At 39.5% G+C, this 10,442-nt stretch overlaps 1 pseudogene; it reads left to right on the forward strand.

Annotated features, from left to right (window-relative positions):
* The first annotated feature begins 7,918 nt into the window (after window positions 1-7,918).
* Window positions 7,919-8,071, forward strand: LOC128923233 (5.8S ribosomal RNA; annotated as a pseudogene).
* Window positions 8,072-10,442: the final 2,371 nt, after the last annotated feature.

Consider the following 10,442-nt stretch of genomic DNA (forward strand, 5'->3'; position numbering starts at 1 on the left):
ATTTAATTTCATATTATTGTATTATTTATTGCGGTCTTATTCGGACTTTGAGATTGTATCTTATCGTGAGAAAGAATTTTCGTTCTCTATACATATATAATATAATTATTAATGTAATTACGATGTTTCTTCTTGTATTTGTTAAACTTTCAAATAATATCATTTTTTATACATTTTACTTTATTTCAATGCATATAGTGTATATATCTTTTTTTAAGAGTATATACGTTTTTCTTTTGATTTGAAATTAATAATTTCAAATTCAATTATTTTTCATTTTATTTCATATATGATATGAAAGTATTCGAGTGTAATAATATAAATATTTAACTTTATTGAATTTTATTCTTTACCCACATATATTTTATGTGAATAGAAGAACAAACCCCAAAAAAAGTTAAATTAAAAAAAAAACGACTACATTATGTCAGGTATAGAAGAATAATCTCAATTAATAACATTTTATTATTAACAAAATTATTTCTATTTAAACCAACTGTAGCAAACCAGGAATACATTTTTTTGCTCTCATTTATATATTACACTTAAATACTTTTATATTTATATGAAAAAAATTTTCATATAAGTACTAAGTATGCAATTTCATCGTATGGAAAAAATATTTTTAACCATATAAAAGTTTTAAATTCATATATACACAAGTAATTTATATCATTTTCTACGAGCATTATGCTTATAAGAAATATTACAACATCAAAAATAGCTTAACATTTATTTTTTTTTTTTAATTTTTTGTACTTATATGAAAATTATTTAGTTGTATGAATTCATACACTTAGTACTTATATGAAAATTAATTACTTGTATGAATTCATAAACTTAGTATCTATACGAAAATTACGTAGTATTTATATGAAAATTAATTAGTATTTATATGAAAAGTAATTAGTATTTATATGAAAATTAATTACTTGTATGAATTCATACGATTAGTATTTATATGAAAATTAATTAGTACTTATATGAAAATTATATACTTGTATGAATTCATAAACTTAGTATCTATATGAAAATTATTTAGTATTTATATGAAAATTATTTAGTATTTATATGAAATTTTTTTACTTGTATGAATTCATAAACGTAGTATCTATATGAAAATTATTTAGTATTTATATGAAAATTTTTTACTTGTATGAATTCATAAACTTAGTACCTATATGAAAATTATTTAGTATCTATATGAAAATTATTTACTTGCATGAATTCATACAATTAGTATTTATATGAAAATTTTTTACTTGTGTGAATTCATAAACTTAGTATCTATATGAAAATTATTTAGTATTTATATGAAAATTTTTTACTTGCATGAATTCATACAATTAGTATATATATGAAAATTATTTAGTACTTATATGAAAATATATCACCATGTGGTGTCGGCTCTTTACAGATAGGGACAACGTCCGGTGTGTTTTTGCGTGAGTACCTGCCGATGACGGCCTTATCTCACGGTGCTCCAAAGCACAGCGGATCAATAAAATGCGATGATCAGCGCCCCGAAAAATGCAATGCATTATTCAGTACCAATTGGCGTGTGGAATTGACACACTAACCACCTTGGTGGGGTTCGAGGCCTATCTAAAACCTCTGCCGTACTTTGGGTCCGGCACCCGGTTGCAGTGCAACTCCACATTGAGTGATCAAAACACTCGTCCCGCATTCGGGTATTAAACCACAACCATCACGATACTCCCCGAGGGGCCAGTCCGCATGAGTAGGTTGGAGCGAACTCCAAGGGCTCCTACTCCCCGTGGTACCAGAATTAAGTCTCCGGTCAGACCTCGTAGTTGAAACTACTACCAGTTGAGCTACCATACTGCTCCGGACTGGTGACCATTTAAGTTGATGGTATAAAAATTATACCTCCTCCACCCGATTTTCAACTAATTGCCTACGCCGACTGAACAAAACACGTGCAAACCTATTAAACGACCCTAAATGTTCGGCATTCCGACTATCCGAGAGCACACCACTAACATCTAGCTGTCCATCAGTCCACCTAATCCCCATACCCCCAAGATCCCTAATGTCCGAGTACATCGGGCATTCCGCTATGATATGCATCCAGTCCTCAGAGTGTGCCCCATATATACACTCCGGACTTCCGGAAAGGTTCCTTTGATGCAAAAATGCATTCAAAGGTCCATGCCCGGTAAGCAAGAAACCCAGACTCATACAGAATCTGAAGTCTGGGTTTTCCTCTACAAACCTAACATCCCGAATGTACTCGTAGGTCACCCGACCTAACGCTATCATATAGAAGCCTTTTGCTCCTTAGATAGCCCTCCCTCGCAACATCCTCATCAGAAATCCAATTTGATAGCAATGAGGCACTTAAGCCTCTTCTTAACCTAAATGCAACAGCACGCACGTATAACAATCAGGTCAAGAGGAGGCGCACCTAACAACACCTGCAACGCATCTGCAGAAATTGTGCGACATACAGGCAAACAGGCAAGCATCAAACAACGTTGTATGGAAAGAAGTTTTTGGCGACCCCGGGCCTTAGATGCTAATTCCCACAATATAGCTTCTCCATATGTGGCACAGGCCACAAATAAGCCGCTATATATAGTACGAACCGCACGACGTCCGAGACCCCAATCACTCCTTAACACGCGTTTGATCTTGCCGGCAATTCCTAACAATCGCTCCTCCACGTAAACCAAGTGAGGGTTGAAACACATCCTTTCGCCGATGGTCAATCCCAGATATTTGACTTGCGTCACATACCTGATATTGACCCCATTCATTCGGACAATCGGTGGACGAGCCGATGACAGTATGCCTTTCAAGAGCATTGTCACCGTATTGTCAACCGATACGTCAACCCCCACACCTATACCCCAATTGTGAACAATTTCTAACAATCGTTCACCCTTTCGTTCTAACTCCAACCGTGAACGACCTTCAACTAGGAGAAGTAGATCGTCTGCATATGCACAACAACTACAAAGTGTTTCAAGTTTGCCAAGCAGAGAGTCCATCATTAGGTTCCATATATATGGACCACAGATGGATCCCTGTGGGCAGCCCCGTTCTACCCCAATATCCATGCTACCAATCATTCAAACGATAGAGGCTTTTCTGTCCGAAAAGTAGCTCTGCCAGAGACTAATTTCCGGACAGCCAAGTTCCTCCAATCGTTGAATCACCCGATCCCAGATTAGGAAATCAAATGCCCCTTGAAGTCAACAAATATGCCGAGGACATATTTGTTGGTGTTCTCCCTAACGGCCCTCTGGACATAAAACCAAGCATCCTCTATGCTGCGTCCTTTCCTGAAAACGTACTGCCTTTCCAACCGCAGATCCCGCGTTAGCTCCTGAAGCCGTTCCACCATAACCCTCTCCAGTACTTTACCCAGCACTGGAAGAAGACTGATACCCCGATAAGATCGTGGATCACTCCTAATCTTATCAGGTGACTTCAGGAGAGGAACAACCCTAGCACTTTTCCACTGACGTGGAAAATACCCCTCACAAATGCACTTATCGTAAATGACCTCCAAGTATTCCGGAATGAACTTCCACAAGCTTTTGCACAACTCTCCGTTCAAACCATCAAGACCTGGGGACCGTTTAGACCTAACCAGGCTAAAGGCATATCCCAACTCCCCATCATCAAGTGGAGGAACCGGTACCTCTTGTGCAAGAGGTGCCAGCTCCTCAGCCCTAGGAAAGAACGCTCCTAACAGAACCCCTGCACACTCACTCCATGTTGATAACACAGTGTCATCAACACGAAGAGAAGTGATGTCCTCCCTCTTACGACCCCTACAAATCCTTAAGACCTGATCCCAGGGGTCATCCCTATGCTCATTAACAAACCCCCTCCACTCCTCTTCTTTGATTTTTATAAGAATGGCCTTATACTCATGCATCGCACAACTGAAATCGTTCCTAATCTGGGCCAACCTAAGCGAATTAGACCGTCGAGCTCGTTGAAACTTCCGCCTCAATCGTCGGACAGCTCTCCTCTTCAGGGTTAATTCCTGCGTCCACCACTTAATTTTTCGAACCCTAAAATCTTTATACTTCTTCAACAACCTATCGTTCACTCCCCAGACCAATTCATACAACCGAGCAATTTGCTCGCCCACCCCCAGATTTTCGAACTCACTGAGCGGTATATCCAATACCGCTTCCCTAACACACTGTCCATATTGGTTCAAGTCGATACCAGAGGTACGCCATCGCCGCAATGGACTTCCATACGTCGAGGGAGGGGAATTAGGAGTAACCATAATTTTAATTAAATTATGATCGCTCAATCCCCACCCTCCCCTAATCTCCCACCTAAAACTGAACGCCCTATTTGCTGCCTCATTGATCAAGGACACGTCAATGTCGCTCCCCCCTCTAGGCCCATCAAATGTGTGCCACTCGCTTGGCTCATTTAGAATGTGGAGACTGTTAGCAGCCATCCATTCGCTTAATGCCCGACCCCGAATGTGGCTCCGATATCTGTGCGCCCATCGAGAAAACTTGCTAAACCACATCGAGGACGTGGCATTCGCATCCATCCCTAGGATAAATGGGCTACCACTCGCAAGTAGTAGTAGGTTATCCATGTATCGCAGATAAGGCTCTATAGGTTCCCTAAACTTACAATACATGCTAGCAACAATCAGCCTACCGAACCCCCCCTCTACAGAAACACATATACCCTCTTGTGACGAATCCAAAACTATGCAGTCATAGCTTGGGTCAGTCACAACTATTGCAGCATTACACCTAAGGTCCGCGTAGACCCTGAAACCCCCAGGAAGTCCACTTACCATTCTAAAATTGGTGGCGTATGGTTCCTGGAGTAGGGCGATGCTGCACCCACCCTCTATCAAGCAACTCCCTAACTCGCACATAACGGCATAAGAACCCTGGCAATTTAATTGAAAAATCACACCCATTAATGTCTGGCGAGAGCACGTCCGACAACCCCATAGTTAATGGGACAGGCAGCCGACATCATGAGATGTCCAGCTGGCTTTTCTTTAAACGCACAGTTGCGACAATGGGGGGCATTGACGCAACTGGCAGCCCTGTGGCCCTCCTGACCACACCTCCGACAGACATCGGACTTGGCCCTGCATTCTGCCACTCGGTGATCAAAACCCATGCACCGGAAGCAGCCGGTCACGGGACTATCCGCACGAACACGGAAGGAGAACCACTTGACGTAGCACCTACCCGCCTCCAGGAGGGTGGACATTAGTTTGTCCGTACCCTCTAGGACAACATTTGTCCTGCCATCAGTCGCCACCTTCCAGGGACGACTGACCATCCTCACGTCCGTCTTTTTGGACTCGGGGCTGAACTCCCGAAGGTTCAGCCGAAACAGCTCCTCCATGAATTCTTCATGGGATATCTCCGTGTGTACTCCCTGTACAACGACCCTGGGCCCCAACTTTTTATTGACGCTAACGTCCAACCCTACCTCACCGAATTTGGCGTTGCTCGCCACTGTCTCCCTCTCAGCAACAGAGGGAGTACGTATCACTACGCCACCCCCCTTTATTGTCTTCACGTCATGGACGCGAACACCCAGTGAAGGACCCACCTCCTTAACATCTTTATTTATGACTTCCTTTGAGGAAGTCACAGGAGCCTTGCTCCTCACCACAACCGACCAGGTTTCCACTGATTTCCGCACCGTCGGCGCAATTGCCTCCAGCACGGGTGGAGGGGCAGGCGCCGAGGGAGCAGCAGCAGCCGCCCCTGCTGTGCTCCGAGGGACGGAAGATGTCCCACAACCCCCCTTCAATCCCTCAATTTGCCCACGAAGATGAGCATTTTCCGTCAGGACACTCATAAGAATCTCCTCATATTTAGAGGCGATCCCTACGAGTTCCTTCATCGTTGTGACTTCGAGGCTTTTCGCCCCGAACATAACCTCGTTCAACTGGGCTGTTACGACTTTCATCGCCGTAACATGATGCGCAAACGCGTCCGTTCACTTCGAGGTTCTACAAACAACTGTAATTAGAGGGACATCTAAAGCCAATATTAACGTGAGTACCTGCCGACGACGGCCTTACTCCACGGTGCTCAAAAGCACAGCGGATCAAATCAATGCGATGATCAACGCTCCGAAAATGCAATGCATTATTCGGTACCAATTGGCGTGTGAAATGGACACACTAACCACCTTGGTGGGGTTCGAGGCCTATCTAAAACCTCTGCCGTACTTTGGGTCCGGCACCCGGTTGCAATGCAACTCCACATTGAGTGACCAAAATCACTCTCCCTGCATTTGGATATTGAACCACAACCACCACGATACTCCCCGAGGGGCCAGTCCGCACGAGCAGGTTGGAGCGAACTCGAAGGGCTCCTGCTCCCCGTGGTACCAGAATTAAGTCTCCGGTCAGACCTCGTAGCCGAAACTACCACCAGTTGAGCTTCCATACAGCTCTGGACTGGTGACCAGGGATTGAATCCCATTCTCTCATCCAATTCATACACCATTCATACCAGAAGCTAACCCCCTTCTTCAGCCAATTGTCTTCGCCGCCTGAACAACACGCGCCAAATCTTTCAAACGACCCTAACTGTTCGGCATTCCGACTAGTGGAGATCACACCACTAACATCTAACCGTCCATCAGTCCAACCAATCCCCATACCCCCAAGGTAACTAATGTCTGAGTACATCGGGCATTCCGCTACAACAACATTCCGCTTAATGCAAGAATGCATTAAGAGGCCCATGCCCCGTAAGTAGGAAACCCAGACTTAGACAAAATCTGAAGTCTGGGTTTCCTTCTACATACCTAACGTCCCGGATGTACTCATAAGTCACCAGACCATTGAGACTACTGTCCCAACGGTCTTGCCACCTACACCTGACCCTATCATCTAGAAGCCTCTTGCTCCCTAGATATGCCTCCCTCTCCACATCATCATCGGAAATCAAATCATTCCGCAGCAATAACACAATCAAACCCCTCCTCAACCTGAAAGAAACAGCACGCTGTAAAACAATCAGGTCAAGAGGGGCCACACCCAATAAAACCTGCAACGCATCCGTTGAAACGGTGCGACATACAGGCAAACAGGCAAGCATCATGCGACGCTGTATAGAAAGAAGTTTTCGACGACCCGAAACCATCGTAGCCACCTTCCACCATATAGGAGATCCATAAGTGTGAGTCATTAACTCGCATTGATTATGTCCCTGCCCTTTGTACACACCGCCCGTCGCTACTACCGATTGAATTATTTAGTGAGGTCTCCGGACGTGATCACTGTGACGGCTTGTGTTTCACGGTTGTTTCGCAAAAGTTGACCGAACTTGATTATTTAGAGGAAGTAAAAGTCGTAACAAGGTTTCCGTAGGTGAACCTGCGGAAGGATCATTATTGTGTTCCTATCCGTAAATATTATAAAAAAAAACAAGCAAACAAACAAACAAACAAACAAAAAAAGAATAAAAAAGAAAAATTATTTTCTTTTTTTTCTTTTCATTCATTTATTTGAAAGTTTTTCTTCTTTTTCTTTTTTTTACTCCTTGTATTGTAGTATAATGAAAATTATATCGCATACATTGTATTTGAACGCAACAAACCTTTAAACATATATAGTTGCACTTATTATTTATGAAAATAATATAAATGATAAGTTAATTTGTTCTCATTAACGTTTGTAATTCCTTAAAAATTTATAGAAATTAAATAAAATGTAATAAAAAAGGAATTACTGTTAAGGAATTACTGTGTTGGACTAAGACATGCGCAACTTGTAAATGTTTGGGTTGAAAATTACAATTTATTGAAAGATGTTTTAAAATGATTTATATAATATACGAAAACGAAATGTAATATAATTGTTATTCTTTCAATTAAAAACTCTTGACGTTAAATTAAAATAAATAAAATTTAAATAAAAAATTATCACTCTAAGCGGTGGATCACTCGGCTCATGGGTCGATGAAGAACGCAGCTAACTGTGCGTCATCGTGTGAACTGCAGGACACATGAACATCGACATTTTGAACGCATATTGCAGTCCATGCTGTTATGTACTTTAATTAATTTTAAAGTGCTGCTTGGACTACATATTGAGGGTTGAGGGTTGTAAGACTATGCTAAATTAGTTGCTTATTCTTTTAGTCAATTAAAAGAATTTAAGCACATGGTATATTACTGGATTGTATTTTTCAATCCATAATATTAATAGCATAAAAAGAAATATAGAAAATATATTCTTGAACACCTCATATTTGAACGAAATTTTATAATAAGTAAGAATCTTAGTATTCCCAAAAACAATAAAATTTCAATATTATTTCAAATAATATATACATTTAGAGGAACGTCTAGCATAAAATATTATTTTATTCTAGGATTGCCTTAAATGTAAAAAAGCAAGAAAATAATATTGTTGTTATAATGAAGTAGTACGCGGGATGAAAAGATTGAATATTTATTATTAAGAAAATTATTGGTGTTAAGAAATAATTATGTATGTTTCTTTAAAATAGCAAAAAGCTAAAATATAAAATAAATATAAATATTTTTATACAACCTCAACTCATATGGAACTACCCTCTGAATTTAAGCACATTAATGAGGGGAGGAAAAGAAACTAACAAGGATTTTCTTAGTAGCGGCGAGCGAAAAGAAAATAGTTCAGCACTAAGTCACTTTGTCTATATGGCAAATGTGAGATGCAGTGTATGGAATATCTTAATATCTAGTATGAGAAATTAACGATTTAAGTCCTTCTTAAATGAGGCCATTTACCCATAGAGGGTGCCAGGCCCGTATAACGTTAATGATTACTAGAAAGATATTTCCAAAGAGTCGTGTTGCTTGATAGTGCAGCACTAAGTGGGTGGTAAACTCCATCTAAAACTAAATATAACCATGAGACCGATAGTAAACAAGTACCGTGAGGGAAAGTTGAAAAGAACTCTGAATAGAGAGTTAAATAGTACGTGAAACTGCTTAGAGGTTAAGCCCGATGAACCTGAATATCCATTATGAAAAATTCATCATTATAACTGTGATATTTATAATATTATAGTAATAGTGTGCATTTTTTTCATATAAGGACATTGTAATCTATTAACATAATAAAATATTTATCAAACAGATATTGAATTATTTAAAGTTTTTAAACAGGCGCGCAATAATTTTAAAGAAATTGGTCGAGAACTTCAAAACCTTACAGAAAAATTTAAGCATTATGAAGTGTTGTTTCAATCATTTAAATGCCTAAATGATCAAGATGATAATGCTAAGCCTTCATCAAAACGTAAACGTCCGTCTAATGAAGAACTTGCCACTTTGTCCGTAAAAAGTATGTCACCGGTGAAATTAGACCTTATTAATCTCTCATCTCCTTGCCCTCAAGGAGAGAAGCCTTTCTCTTCAAAAGTGCTTAATCCTCCGAAAACAAATAACGATAACCTTAAGCGGAAAACTATTCAGGATCCGCCTCCTATTAACTCTGAGTTTGTGGCAAAAAATTTGGTAGTAATACCTCAACGAAAATCAATTTTCGTTTCGAGATTCGCTTCGGATACCACAATCGAAGATATAAAGTTTTACATCTCGTCGAAATTAAAAATTAACGATATTGATATTGATGTCGGAAAATTTAACTTTAAATACGAAAGAAACATATCTTCTTTCAAGATTGGCGTTTCAGCTGTTAATTTTCAATTGCTACTTGATGAATCATTTTGGCCACCTGGTGCTTTCGTGCGCGAATTCGAGCAAAAGCAACAAAAACAAACTGTAATTGCTCATACTCCAAAAAATGCCGCGGATTCAAAAAACTAATTATAATTATAATAATAAAAAATTCATTACAAATTCACTATCAAAATGTAAGGGGTTTAAATACAAAATTAAAAGAATTGTATTTGAACAGCACTAATTGTAATTTTAAAGTCATCGCTTTTACTGAAACTTGGCTTAAACCTCATATCTTTGATAACGAAATATTAAATAGTGAATTTCAAATCTTTAGATGCGATCGACTAAACAGAGTCGGGGGGGGGGGGGGGGGGGGTGTACTATTTGCTGTGCATTCTTCAATTCCATCTGAAGAAGTAGAAGTTCCTCATGCGGACTTTATTGAATTTAAGTGCATACGAATTTGTATTAATAAATGTTCTATTTATCTAACTTTATCTTATATTCCGCATCAATCGGACTTATCTGTATATACGCAGCATGCTTCTTTAATAAATAATGTTTTTTCAATTGCTAAGAATACTGATTACATAATTGTTCTAGGCGATTTCAATTTACCGTGTGTATCTTGGAAATCTGTTGACGATTGCATTACCCCTTTTTGCACTCGTTTAAGCTTTAATGAGTTTTTGGAAGAAATGTCTGGGATGGGTCTTAACCAAATTAACTTAATTCCGAACAAGTTTGGTAAATTCTTAGATTTGGTCTATGTT

Source organism: Zeugodacus cucurbitae, chromosome X, assembly GCF_028554725.1.
Source record: "Zeugodacus cucurbitae isolate PBARC_wt_2022May chromosome X, idZeuCucr1.2, whole genome shotgun sequence".
Classification (NCBI taxonomy): domain Eukaryota; kingdom Metazoa; phylum Arthropoda; class Insecta; order Diptera; family Tephritidae; genus Zeugodacus; species Zeugodacus cucurbitae.